This window comes from Pipistrellus hanaki (assembly GCF_964339955.1).
Source record: "Pipistrellus hanaki genome assembly, chromosome: 19".
In the NCBI taxonomy this organism is placed as follows: domain Eukaryota; kingdom Metazoa; phylum Chordata; class Mammalia; order Chiroptera; family Vespertilionidae; genus Pipistrellus; species Pipistrellus hanaki.
This window is the reverse complement of record NC_140521.1, coordinates 7,809,561-7,823,979: the sequence shown is the minus strand read 5'-3', so window position 1 is coordinate 7,823,979 and position 14,419 is coordinate 7,809,561. Positions and strand designations below refer to the sequence as shown.

At 46.4% G+C, this 14,419-nt stretch overlaps 1 long non-coding RNA gene across 1 annotated transcript; it reads right to left on the bottom strand.

The window, feature by feature from the left end:
* Positions 1-689: 689 nt before the first annotated feature.
* LOC311613770 lies at positions 690-8,932 on the bottom strand. Its single transcript, XR_014793513.1, has 4 exons — positions 8,811-8,932; positions 6,536-6,679; positions 5,224-5,346; positions 690-916 (listed from the first exon to the last, which is right to left on the bottom strand). It is a non-coding gene; the product is annotated as an uncharacterized lncRNA (long non-coding RNA).
* Between the last annotated feature and the right edge of the window lie 5,487 nt (positions 8,933-14,419).

Genomic DNA, 14,419 nt, shown 5'->3' with positions numbered 1-14,419 from the left:
CCCTCCTCAGCTGCTCCGATGGCCCTACTCCAGGACTTCGGACTCCTCGGTCGAGTCGCCTGAGGTCAACCTCTGGGCGGTTCCTGAGGCCCGTTTTCCTCTTGGAACAAGGTAGCTCAAAGTCTGCAGGAAAAAGCAGGCTGAGACCTAGAGTTCATTCTGTATTGATGGACCGTCTACTGAATGCCAACACTGTCCTAGGCCCTGAGTGAGGGTAGGGGGATGATGAACCAAGTGGGAAAGATCCACTGCCCTCGTGGAGCGTTCAATTCGAGTTGCGGAGACATGCCAAGAAGTAAATGATAATAGTTTAGAAGGTAATACATGTATAGAAAAAAATAAAGCAGAGTAAAGGGGGTGGACGGGGCTGCAATTTTAAATTTAGAATGCTCTGGGTAGAGATTTTTTTTTTTTAAAGTCTTTTTTTGTCCAGTTCGTTCACTTACAGTTCACCAGCGTCTGACACAAGACACAAAGTAGGCCGCGCCGGCACCCTGTAACACATCCAGTTCAACAGATGTTCATTAAGTGCGAGGCTGAAGATTCCAGGAAAACGATCACTTGCATGGAATTTTATATTTTAGTGGGGAGAACAAGGCAGTAAACACACAAAATAGGTTCACACTTTTTAAAAATATCTATTATATTGATTTTCTACAGAGAGAAAGGGAGAGGGATAGAGAGCTAGAAACGTCAATGAGAGAGAAACATCGACCAGCTGCCTCCTGCACACCCCCTTCTGGGGATGTGCCCGCAACCAAGGTACATGCCCTTGACCGGAATCGAACCTGGGACTTTTCAGTCCTCAGACCGACGCTCTATCCATTGAGCCAAACCGGTTTCAGCAGGTTCACACTTTTCTTGCTTGGTCATAGTTGAGCTGAGATCTGAACCAGCAATGTGAAGAACCAGGGACCTGTATTCCAGAGGGAAAGGAACAGCAAGTGCAAAGACCCCGCATCAGCCGGAGCCATGAGGAGGCCAATTTAGCTGCAGGATAGTGGGGGACAGAGGTGAGGTGGGAGTAAAATACTGGGCTGAGAGCTGTCCCCTAGGATGTCAGCTCCAGGAAGGCAGGATCCTTATTTGTCGAATTCTTACCCCCAGCATCTGGAATATCACTCGGTACACATGGCGCTCAGTAAATATTTCTTGCAAGTGTAGGAGAGATGGGAATGAGTGGCCTTCCAGGTCAGCCGAGTGAAATGTAACTGTTGTCACCACTAGAGAGCGCCCCTCCACTCACCTAGGGATAAAACGGAAGCACCCCTTCCCAAAAAAAGAAAAGTCTTAGGAGATTCCCCCAGAGACCTTTCAGTTTTTAGGAACTCTAGGATAGAGAACTTGAAACTTGAAATCTCATCCCTCTGGACTTGTTTCTTTGGCGGCCGTTGTACTTGTTCCTCCCTCCACTCACCACCTGTGTCTCAGCTCCAGTATCACCTCCAGAGAGAGCCCCTCCCCTGGTGTGTTATTCCCTTTAGAGCTCTGGTCACTACAGTATCTGGAATCACCTCGATTATGTACTGACCAGTTTGTCCGTGCCGTCCACTGCCCTGCAGATGAGTGTTCTGACTTCAGAGTTCACGTGTGTTTAAATTTTGCTACCACCCAAGGGCCCCTCACAGGGTCTGGCACACCACAGACCCCCCCATAGAAAATGTGTAATGAATGAAATCATGAAATGGTCTTGGTTGGAAGAAACCCCAGCTCAGAGTTGGTACACGCAGCATTTGGAGTCTGATGGGGCCTGAGGGGGGCCAGTTGGTCTAAAAGGGGAAGAGCTGGAAGCTGGGAGGAGAGATTTGCTGATTAAGGAGAACAGAAGGATGGGAGCTCAGTAGGGTTTTGGGGGGTGGGGGTTGGGGTGAGGGAACTCAGTAAGGAGTTTGGGGGTGGGGGTGGGACCAGGTTTCCTTTCTCCTGCTCCTCTATCATGCCCATCCCCCCTCCTTTGAATTTTCCGGGGTTTCTGCACAGAGCAAAAATAAGTAATAATAAAAGTGCCATCCAGATGTGAGGGGAACCTGTCTCTCGACCTAGGGTCCTAAAATCCAGAAAGGCCCATGGGGTTAGTAGCTTTCCCCCACCATATTAGAGCCAGGTGTGACCAGGAGATGGGCAACCCATTCCGAACACCTATTTAGCAGATGGAGAAACTGAGGCTCCGGAGAGAAAGCACCTTGTGAGAGGACACCAGAGTAGCCAGCGAAGAATCATATTTGGAACCCAGGGTGCCTATCCCTGAAGTGCCTCCAAGTATCCTGTGTGTCTCTCCCTAGTGGCCAGGAGGTGTACTCTCAGCCTTTTGGGGTTTATATCCCGAAACCAAATTGAATTTTTCAATCAACTGTACATGAGGGTATAGTAAAGATCCAACTGAAAGGGCTGTTACAACCAGCTACACCACTTTGCCCAATGGACACAGCCCAGGGCTGGTCAGACCATCATATAGGGGGAAAAATAATTAGCATTTACTTAAGTAGTACCTACCAATGACAGGCACTATTTTAAGCCCTTTATTATTAGATAATTTATATAAATATATAACAAAATATATTTAAATAGAAGTATATATTTTTTATAAGATGCCCACCTTCCATTCTATTTTATTTTTATTTTGGGAGAAGAAACATCTCTTTGTTGTTCCACTTATTCATGAATACATTGGCTGATTTTTTAAAATTTTTTATTGATTTAGAGAGAAAGGGAGAGGGATAGACAGATAGAAACATCAATGATGAGAATCATTGATCAGCTGCCTCTGGCTCGCCCCCGCACTGGGAGTCTGCAACCCAGGCATGTGCCCTCGGCCAGAATCAAACTGGAACCCTCAGCCCGCAGGCCGATGCTCTATCCACTGAGCCAAACTGGCTAGTGCCATTGGTTGATTCTTGTATATGCCCTGACCGGGGTTCAAACCCGAGAAACCTTGGTGTATCGGGATGACACACTAACCAACTGAGCTACTTACTCAGCCAGGGCTAAATAGAAGTACTGTATATATTATATATTCATATTATATATTAAATTATCTTACTTATTATTATTTCATTGTATTGAGTATATTACATAACAGCCAGAAATTTCTTACAACCACCCATGGTGTTACTGTTACTATAATAGAGATGAGAAAACTGGACAGAGCCAGTAAGTAGTAGTACAGGACATTAAAACATTAACCACCACCAGAGTCACCACCTCCTCTGCATCAGAATCTCCACAGAGGTTTTTGTTAAAATGCAAGTCACTAAAACCCACCCAAGCAATTTATTTTTAGCAAGGTCTTCTAGTAAAGTTTGAAACTGAACCAGAGGAGCTTGCATTTTTAACCCTTTTTAGTATTTTACAGTGATTCAGGTTCGTTGTTCCCATGGCCACTCAGCTGTAGTGTGACTTTAACTTCTCTGAGCTCCCAATCCTTTGAGCAAAAATGGAGACCTTACAAATACCTATTTCTGGACCCTGAATTTGGACACCCAGTCACCCACCTCAGGCAGATTTTTAGGAGAGGCAAACCTGGTGCCCAAGTGAAGAGGAACCCTCCCCCACTTCCTGCCCAAGTAAGACCTCAAAGAAGTCATCACTTGCACTTCAATTCAAAAAGAGAGCATTTTGCCAGCGCCCGACATTGTCCTGTGGCTTGCCTCTGTTTACTCCCTTCCCCACCCATGCCTCCCCTCTGACTGCTCTGAGACTCGAAATCCCTAAGTTAATAATAATAAAAAGAGCCGCCATTTCTTGAGCTCTTGTCTTTATAGAACAGACCTCCCCATTCCTGGGCTCCTCAGTCGCATGCTTCCCCCGGGTCAGAAGCCTTTGCTGGGTCTGTGGCTTCGTGCCCGTGCCTTTTATGGTTAGTGTTTTTTGTGTCCTGGTGAGAAGTCTTTGCCAACCTCAAGGTCATGAAGGTCTTCACCTATGTTTTAAAACATGGATTTACAGAGAGAACTGTGCTTGTATGTTCAGGTATATGATCCCATCCACTGATTTTTGAGTGAAGTAGGTTTCTCCATTGAAGTGCTTGTACATTTTTGAAAAAATTGAAATGTCTCAATAATGGATTTGGAAAACTTTGTACCAATAAAAAAGAATGTAAATTTTCTCAAAAAAAAAAAAAAAAGTAATTTTCTGGACTCTATTATAATCCATTGCTCTACATGTCTTTTTTTCCCCCTGCCAAATCCATTATCTTGATTACTCTAGCTTTAAAATAACTCTTGAAGTCAAGTAGATGAAATCATTGCATCTCTTAAAGGGGTGGGGTGTCAGTAGAATTAAACATCTTCCCTTAGCAAAACAGGACCACTGGGTCATACTGTAGAGACTGAGCACCTGAGGTCAGGGAGGACAGTTGGGGGTTGAATGGTGTCCCCCAAAAGACACGTTCAAATCCTAACTCCCAGCACTTCAGAATGTGATCTTATTTGTAGACAGGGTTTTTATAGAGATAACAAAGTTGAAATTAAGGTCATGTGTGCCCTAATCCAGTATAACCAAGTGCTTATAAAAAAGGGAAATTTGGACACAGACCTGTCCAGAGAGAAGAGAGTGTGAAGAGACACGGGGAGCTGGTTTGGCTCAGTGGATAGAGTGATGACCTGAGGACTGAAAGGTCCCAGGTTTGATTCTGGTCAATGGCATGTACCTTGGTTGTGGGCACATCCCCAGTAGGAGGTGTGCAGGAGGCAACTGATCAATGTTTCTCTCTATCCCTCTCCCTTCCTCTGTGTAAAAAAATAAACTATATATATATATATATATATATATATATATATATATAAAAGGTGCACAGACTTTGGAACTCGGCCTACCTGAGTTAGAATCCCAGCTTTGTTCATTTAGAACTGTGTCACTCTGGGCTAGCAACCCAGCCTCTCTGAGCCCCATCTGTCAAATGGGAACGGTAGTGGGACTTGGCAGAAAGGGTTACTATGAGTGTCCCGTGAGAGCACATTTGTCTGGCAATTGGCACAGTGCTCAGTAAATGGCGGGTAGTATTTTCCCTCTGTGAGATGTTCTGTGCTCAGTGAAAGGAGTGTATCTCATTCCAAACCTAAGGAATTAGCTAATTCTAAATCCAATGAATAGGCTATTTACAAAAGGCAGAATATCAGTGAGAATCCAACTAGGGAAAACATACCAGAATAGAGGAATTTGCAGAGACTTGCTTCAGAGGTAAGGGAAGAACTACGGAAGAAGGCAAGTTGGAGGGTGACTCACCTGCAGGTTCGCAATAACAAGAGGGTGAGCACCACTCCTGGGTTGGAGGGACAGAAGGAGGAGGTGTTTCTGGCACCTAGGAAGGACTGGCGTCACCAGATAGAAGCTGGACCCACAGTGGGCCTGTTGGTGAGAGATGGAGACTCAGTAAATATGGCTGCTGTTGGAAATACTACCCAAGACAGAGAGAGGGAGAAATATCCTGGCTTCTCCCTTCCTCCCGCCCACCAAGCTCCTTCCACGGCCTCCCATTAGTGGATCTCTGCAGGAAGCTAGTTGATTGACAGCCTGTAGGGATTGGGCTCCCTGTGATACAAAGCAGAGGGAGGGCAAGGAATGGTTTTGAGGACAAAGAAGCCCAGGCCCAAACCTGGCGAGCTGGGGTTACGTTTAATCTCTCCAAGCCACAGACACCCCATCTAGAAAAAGGGGCTCATGGTGTATGAGTATATACTACTCATGGAACAGTAGATCCAGTTCCATAGAACAGTTCAACCCAGTGCCTGGCACGTAGGAGAGAGCTCCTTGTAAATGTGAATGAAGGATGAGGGGAGGGAAGAGGACAGAGGCCCGGGAATAAACTCAAGGTGCAAAGGCGGTGCTGCTGGTGGTATTTTTATCTCGGAGACCTGCCCATCTGTCCTCTCTCTGTTCTGAGCTGGTGATTCTGTCAGTCTCCTTTTAGAAACCCTGAGTCAGGGCTGACCACACCGAGTTGGGGGCCGTTGGGAGTTTGGTCTCCACGCTCCTTCCAAACAGGTTTCAAATCCACCGGATTTTTATTTAGCGCCTCTGCCTTCCCACGGCTGCCAAATTTCCCTCGCCTCCTCCGTCCCGGGGCCGAGTCGTCTCCAGACTCTCTCTTTGTATAATTAAAAAGAAAAATAGAACAGCCGATGTTGCCAAACATGTATTTAAAGTGACACCCGGAGTCCAGGAAGTGAAAAATAAAAACGTTTAAGGTTTAGATTAAAAGGCTCTGTGCTCAGCTGTCTCCTGACCCTGGGCCTCCTTTAATCCCTTGGCCTGGTTTGTAAAAGCCTTTTAACTCCAGGCATTTATTTCCCAGAGAACTAATCGCACAAAAATGCCCAGCCTCCCAGGAATCGCCTGTCAAGTGCAATGCGGTTCTATGAGGCCCCTGGGGAGGCGGGGAGATTGGGGTGCTGACCACCCTAGGAGCCACCCTGAATCCTTACTTTCCTTCCCCCTGCCCTTCCCCCACCACATCTAATCCATTAAAAAAAAAACAAAAAAAAAACCACAAACAAACAGTTGAATGTAGCCCTTAACATTTGCTTAAAATCTGTACCTTCTTCCCAGCATCCTCTTCCATCTTCTCCAGGCCCAGAAAAACCTGCTCCCTGGTGTCTCTGCTTCCAAAGGCTTTGCGTCTGAGTTAGAATAAAATCCAAGCTCCTGCCTGGCCAGTGTGGCTCAGTGGTTGATCTTCGATCTATGAACCAGGAGGCCACGGTTAGATTTCTGGTCAGGACACGTGCCTGAGTTGTGGGCTCGATTCCTAGTGTGGGGCATGTCTGAGGCAGCTGATCCATGATTCTCATCATTGATATTTCTATTCCCCTCCCCTCCTTTCTTCTCTGAAATAAAAAAATATGTATTTTAAAAAACTAAGCTCCTTACCTATGATGGGAAAGCCTTATCTGATCTAGCCCCTTTCTATCTCTCTAACAGCATTACACCCCCCACTGCAAATAGCATAGGAGCTACTTGCTTTTCATTGTTCTTTCCAATGAGTGGAAAGAACAGGCCAAATCCTCAAGGCCTCTGCACACGTTGTTCCCACTGTTTAAAAGCCCTCCCCTCTGCCCTAGCTGGTTTGGCTCAGTGGATAGAGCGTCAGCTTGCGGACTGAAGGGTCCCAGGTTCAGTTCCTGCCAAGGGCACATGTCTGGATTGTAGGCTCAATCCCCAGACAGGAGGGCAACAGGCTGGTCCTAATCCTGAGGCTGCCAGGGAGCTGGGCACCTCCGGCAGGCTGCCCACCCTCCCATTTGGCCTGACTTTTCCAGCTGAAAAGGATTTGATTCTTCCTCTTTGGTACGACCTCTTATAAAAATTCAGACAATGCATAGAAATTGTTAAAGCCTAAAATCCTTACCATAGTCACAAGGCTTTGCCTGATCTGACACTTCCTTTCCTCCTTCCTTCCTCCTCCTTCCTCCTCCTGCTTCTATTTTAAATTGTGGTAAAATATACATAACAGTTTACCATTTTAACCTTTTTAAAGTGTACAGTTCAGTGGCATTAATTACAATCACCTTGTGGTGTAACCATCACCACCATCTTTCTTAATATAATTTACTCATTTATTCATTAGCTTATATTGAGATCTAATATTTAATAATCAGTTTGTTTAGAACATTTACAGAGATAACTTTGAAAATATACAGATTATTTTGGTAATAAATGGCTTATACTGTGAGCACGTGTAAAACATAAAGAATATTATGCAGTTGTAAGCTTTAAAAATAAGAAATAAACATGTAAATGAGCCCAGCAGGTATGGCCCAGTGGTTGAGCGTCAACCTATGAACTAGACAGTGTTTCCCAAACATATGTGTACCCCTTCTATAATTTTCGTAACCCTGAGTACTCCTTGTACTCATGAGAATGTAGAATTAGGCGCAGCTAAGCACGGTGCAGTGCATACCCCCACCAAACTCTTCCCGTATCCCTGGGGGTACACGTACCACACTTTGGGAAACACTGAACCAGGAAGTCACAGTTCAATTCCCTGTCAGGTTACATGCCCAGGTTGCAGGCTCAATCCCCAATGTGGGGTGTGCAGGAGGCAGCAGATCAATGATTCTCTCTCATCATTGGTGTTTCTATCTTTTCCTCTACCTTCCTCTCTGAAATCAATAAAAATATTTTTTTAAAGTTACAGAGTTGGGTGGTGCTGATAGTTGCACAACAATTTGAATGTACTTAATGCCACTGAACTGTAGACCTGAATGCTTAAAATGGTAAATCCTATTATGTATATGTATACATATATATATAGCCACAATTTAAAACAGTGCTCAATTCAACAGTACATTTACTAAAATTGGAACAATACATAGAATATTAGCATGGCCCCTACACAAGGACAATGTGTAAGTTTGTGAAGCATTTCATAAAAAAGAACAACAGCAACAACAAAAATCCTTTTCTTCCCCAAAGTCACTATTATCCTCAGGTTTTTTGGTTTGTTTGTTTTGTTTTAATATGTGTTTTTAAAAATCCTCACCCGAGAATATTTTTCCACTTATTTTCAGAGAGAGTGGGAGAGAGAGGGAAAGACAAAAATATCAATGTGAGCGAAACACAGTGATTGGTGGCCTCCTGCACGAGCCCTGGCCAGGGCCCAGGGGGGAGAGGAGACTCCAAGCCAGGTATGTGCCCTTGACAGGAATTGAACCCGGGACCCTTTGGTCTGAAGGCCTACGCTCTATCCACCGAGCCAAACCGGCTAGGGCCACTTTATTTTACTTTTAAGAATTAAATCCTTATTGTTGAAAGCATAGCATATGTTTCTGTCCCCCCCCCTCCCCCCACCAAGTACCCTCGTATTGACTCACCTTCTTTCCCTGCCTCAGTCCCCCCGTTCCTCACTCTTGCTTCCCCAGTGTAGCTACACCGCACAAACTTCTGATTCGCTCTCTGCTTCCTGAGGAACCCAAGAAAGACCTCTGCTGCTGTCTCTCCACTCTCCTGTTGATGGACATTGAGGTGGTTTCACATTTTTTGAGATTGCACACGGTGCAACTAGGACAACATCCTTGTTCGTGCTTCCTGGCGTACTTGTGTTTTTGTAGAATGTTCCTAGCTATGGAACTGCTGGGTAATAGGTTGCAGACGCCTTTAGCTTCACCAGATATTACCCGATTGATTCCCAAAGTGACCACTTATATTTTTCCAGTTTATTTCACCTTAACCCCTGCCTTCAACTCACTGGATTGGTTTGGGTCATCTGGGTCTTCTTTCAGTTCCTGTAGCACATGTCGTCCCTTTCCTCCCCCCTCCTCACAACTCCCCTTCATGAGGCGTCTGCATCTGTTCTTTTTTCTGCTGAGAACACTTTCCCCACGTGGCCTGGCTGAGACCTCCTCTTTCCATAGAGATCAGCCAGCTCAGTGCCTCCCTTCTCTGGAACAGCTCCCCCAGCTTCCTCCTCAGCCCCAGACCAGGACACCCCCCTCCCCCCCCTGCCCGTTTTATAGATCTCCTAGTCTCATACACCTCTCTGCTGGGATACACTTAGCAGTTGCAATGTGTCGCCTATCTGTGCAACTACTGGAACAAGGTCTAGTCCCCCTTAAGTGCACTAACCTAAAAGTAGTCACCTCCATGTTTAAGTTCACTAAGTTTACTGCCACATCTCCAGCACCGAACACCGTGCCTGGCACCCAGTAGGCAGTTGATATTATTCTAATCGCTATGTTACTAGTATGTTATGTTCTTACTCATAATCGAGTTCAGCGTGCCATTTTTTCCAGCATGTTAAACATGAATTAGCATCTACTGGGAGCTAAGATCATGACAGTGAAAAGAAACACAGTGTCTTTCCTTGAAGAACTCACAGATAAAGGTCAGTAAACATTACTGAGCTGGCTGGAGCCTGACATGTTTTCAGTGCTTAGCAACTGCGGCATTAACTCAGAAGTCACCTCTAGGCTGAGTCTTACTCTTAACGTGTAACCATGGCTATTGTGTATTGAACACTTACTATGTGCCTGGCATTCTACTGGGTGCCTTTCATGTGCCATCTTATCCTATCCCACATCTTGCCAGGGAAATGCTGTCATCACCTCCATTTTACAGATTAGGAACATGAAGTCACTTGTTCCAAATCAGGGAACTAGTAAATAGGGCAGGCAGCATTCCTCAGCCAGAGCTCCTAACCCCCTGTTATGGTGCTGATTTTCTCCTACCCCAGTTACACTCCTTTCAGGTTCCAGAGGCTGAGTTCTTAATCACAATGGTAAAATTAGTGATATCTACCATGATGGGGCACTTACTGAATATGAATCACTTTGCTTCCATCCATTCATCCAGTCAACAAATATTTACTGGGAACCTACCATGTGCCATGCTATGTGTGAGGGGCTGGGGAAATAGTGGAGAACAAAACAGAATAAAACACCTGCTTTGTGTTGTTGATACCCTAGTGTGAGGAGGGGAAAAAAACCGTATATATGATAGTGATCAGTGCTACAGAGAAAATGAAAACAGAAACAGGAACTATGGAGTAGGATGGCTGGGGTTTCCGAGATCTCATTTCATTTGATCAACAAGCTATTATTTTTCCCATCGATAATGAGATTCAGAGGTGAAGACGCCTCCTCACAGGCACACAACTCATAGGCTGAGAAGTCAGGGCTCAGAAAGGACCACGAATCCCATCGCTGCCAATCACTTAAAAAAAGAAAAAATATATATAAATATATCCCCCCAACCATTTTGGCTTAGTGGATAGAGTGTCAACTCGCAGACTAAAGAAAGGGTCCTGGTTTTGATTCTGGTCAAGGGCATGTACCTTGCTTTTGGGCTCCATCCCCAGTAGGGGCCCTGCAGGAGGCAGCTGGTAGATGTTTCTCTCTCATTGATGTTTCTAACTCTCTATCCCTCTCTTCCTCTCATTTTACAGGAAGGAGGAGGGATAGAGAGATAGAAACATCAATGATGAATCATTGATTGGCTGCCTCCTCCATACCCCACACTAGGGATCGACCCTGCAACTGGGGTATGTGCCTTAACCGGGAATTGAACTGTGACTTCCTGGTTCATAGGTTGATGCTCAATCACTGAGCCATGACAGCTGGGCATGCCAATCACTTTTTGTTGTGTGCCTACTGAGTGCCTAGTATCATGGTGGAGATGAAAGGAATGCCAACAGTTTCCCAAGAGTTTAAGCTCGGACAGGCAGGTAAGTAGACCCAGGTGACTGGAGGGTTCAGACAGCTGAATGTAGTGTCCATGCTGTGCCCAGGGCAGACATTAGGTGTGATTGCCTATGGGAGATGCTGAGGCTGGAGTCCAGGCTTAGGTAGACAAATCAATTGCAGAGACCAGGAGCAGAAGACTAAGGCCCCATAGGCCCTTTGGATGTTGGTGATTCACAGGCCCACCAGTCCCTGCCCTGTCCCCATAGCTAGCTCTACCGCCCTTCCCCTTTGCACCCTAGGTCTCCAGCCCTCCAGGCCATCAAGCATGAAGAAAGTGGCTAGGGACCAAGTGATAAGCTCTGGCCCCACCCTGAAGCCCATGCACAAGCAAATAGCTGCTTCCTCTTCTCCTCATGCTGCATCAGCTGCTTGGGGGACCTCCCAGATAGGGGGCTCTGGGGTGATGCCAGCTGATCCCTTGCCCCACATGGCCCCAGGACTCAGTTTCTGCCCAGCAGATCACATGAACTCGGGAGGCCACCTGGGACCAGGGGAGGAGAGCCTGAGCTGTGGAGCTACAGCGGATAGAGCACCACCTCCCTCAGGCAGGCTGCCTTGTGGCACTTCAAGAGGACCTCTTAGAACATTTGCATGTTCTTCAAAGAAGGGCACTTTTAGGTGTAGCTGATCAAGCTGGAAATAGACATATTTTGGAGTTTGAGGAATTCATTCATTCAATAAATGTTTGTTGAGTATGTTTTATGAGCCCAGCCCTAGGGGCTGAGGATAGACAGTAGACAAGACCAAGGTCAGTCTTCTCAGGGACTTTTCCTTTTTTTTCTAATGATTGATTGATTGATCTGAGACAGAGATTTGCTCCATTTATTTAAACATTCGCTGGTTGATTCCTGTTATGTGCCCTGAAAGGGGATGGAACCTGCAAACCCTTGGTGTAAGCGGGTGATACTCTAACCTAGCGGTTGCCAACCAGTGGTCCAAGGACCAGTCTAACCTACTGAGCTACCCGACCAAGGCAGAGACTTTTCCTTTTAATAGACAGACATTAGACTATTAACGCACGAGTATTATAATTGTGAGAAATATTCTAAATGAGAAGGGGTTTTTGTGCTTGTGTAAACTGGGCAAACTGGCTGGCTGTTGAATTTCTAAGGCCACGTCAGACATGTCTCCCTTCGGACTGGGGGATAAGAGTCCAACCTCCGGCTCTTTTCGAAACATCCTCACCTCACCAGGGCGACAGAGGCCTCCTCCTCTGCCGCGAATAGGTGCCGAGGGGCCAAGAGGAGGGTTTCCTATAAACGCTGCTCTGTGGACGAATCTAGAAGGCACTCGGTACATAATTGGCGAATTATTGTTGTTTCAGGGTGGGATAAAAAGCCACTGGCTCCATTAGCAGCAGCTGAGTGGCTCGCTGGGTAAGAAGAAACCTCTGCACGGTTAATTCTCAGATTTCTGGGAAAAGGAGGAATTTGGGGACTAGGGGAGGCACCATAGGGATGCTGGACTTCCATGAGACACATCCTTTTAGGGTAGGTGCTGAGACCATGCAAGTTAGAAGATGCATCAAGGGAAGGAGACAGGTGGGTGCGGGAGCGGGGGTGGGGGTGTCCCTGCCCTCCCCTAGCTCACAGTCTGGTGAGAGCAAAGGCAGCAATGCGATGACGTGATAAGCATTATGAGGGGGCAGGACAGAGAAGGCAGCTGAGTTAATTGTAGGAAGATAAGAGTTCTGGAGAGGGGGAGGGCAGGCGGGAGAAAGCGCGCGGGGCGGAGGAATCAGCATATGCAAAAGCCTGGGGGCGAGAAAACAACTTCAAAGAGCTTAAGGAGCTCTGGAAGGTCGGACTGACTGGGGAGAGGAAGGATGTTGGGGAGAAAAGCAGGGCCATTCCACCCTTTCAGCCTTCTCCCTGTGGGGGAAAACTATTTCCCCAACCCACAACCGGTTAGGGTTAGGAAGTCCAGGAGGCGGCCTTAATTTTAATGGAGAGCCATCGTTTACTGACCACCACGTTATAGAACACGGACTCATACAATCCTCATATGTGACTCCCATTTTACAGAGGGCACAGCTGAGCCTGGGTGCCTGGTCTAAGGTCGCACAGCTCGCGACGTTGGGCAGTTTAAATGTTGCTTTATGCAAATGCTTCTGTCCTAGCAGTTCCTCTTACATGAGGTAATGCATGTGAAAGCTTTTTTGTAATAGAGCCATGTAAACACGAGGCGTTATTAGTTTTCGGTCTGCTCTGCAGCATCCGGGGAGCCCAGGAAGAGGCAGTCGTGAAAGCCAAAAGGCCCAAGGGCCTCTCTTAAAATCCCCCCCGAGTCTTTGCTAGTTCCCTCTTTGGGGCACCTCCAGATATTATCTTCTGCCAAATAGAAAGTTTCTCAGAAGTTGCAACACGTGGGAGGGTAAAAAAAATTAAAAAACCAGCACCAACAACTACAAAAACTCCCGCAGCAGCCTGCACACAAAGAGTCCCAGTTTTGAACAAAGGGCAGGGTGAGACCCAAAAGTGAATGCTGACACATCCTCTCTCCAGCTGTGAACCGGGGGTCTGAGGGCTGCGGCAAAGGTCATCCGTCTCCGCATCTCTGGGCAGGAAATGCAATTCAATCCTCTCGGTGACTGATGGCTCTGCAAGATTAATGGAATCATCCCCAGCCCTGGACTCTCTACTGACAGCACAAAAAGTGAATCAAACCCCCGCCCCCCTTTTCCCCCTTTCCTCTTACTAAGCCAGGTTCGCTGATTCCTCGTTTTAAAAGTTCAAAACTTTTCTCCCGGAAATTTGTCCCCAGGTGTCCCTTTGCAGGGTGAAACTCGGCCTTTTGGGGTGAGATTCTGAAGGTCTGGGACCTTTCTAGGCTTTTCCTCTGTCCCTACTTCATCGTTCCAAATAAAAATTAATGTAAAGGGGGCAGGACCGTCCCCGAGAGGGTTAACTGCCAGCCCTGCTGTCCGGCCCTTGGGGATTGGCAGCCAATGACCACTTAGCACGATGAAGTAATTCCTGGATTTTGATTTCCATTGGGTAGCATGCTTGTCCATCAATCCAAAGATGCAAGTTTTGAAAGTATCTTTGAACTTTTATGACTAGCTTCCTGGCATTAACCCTTTAATAAACTCACCTGTTATTTCCAACTGTCCTTCCAAAGCTCACACAGGAAGAGAGATTAGAAAAATGCAGAACTCTAGACATCAACTTGTCTTCTCCAATGACCACAGCTCTATGTAATTCTGATCTTTCCTACCCTGAGACTTCAATCTACAAGGTACT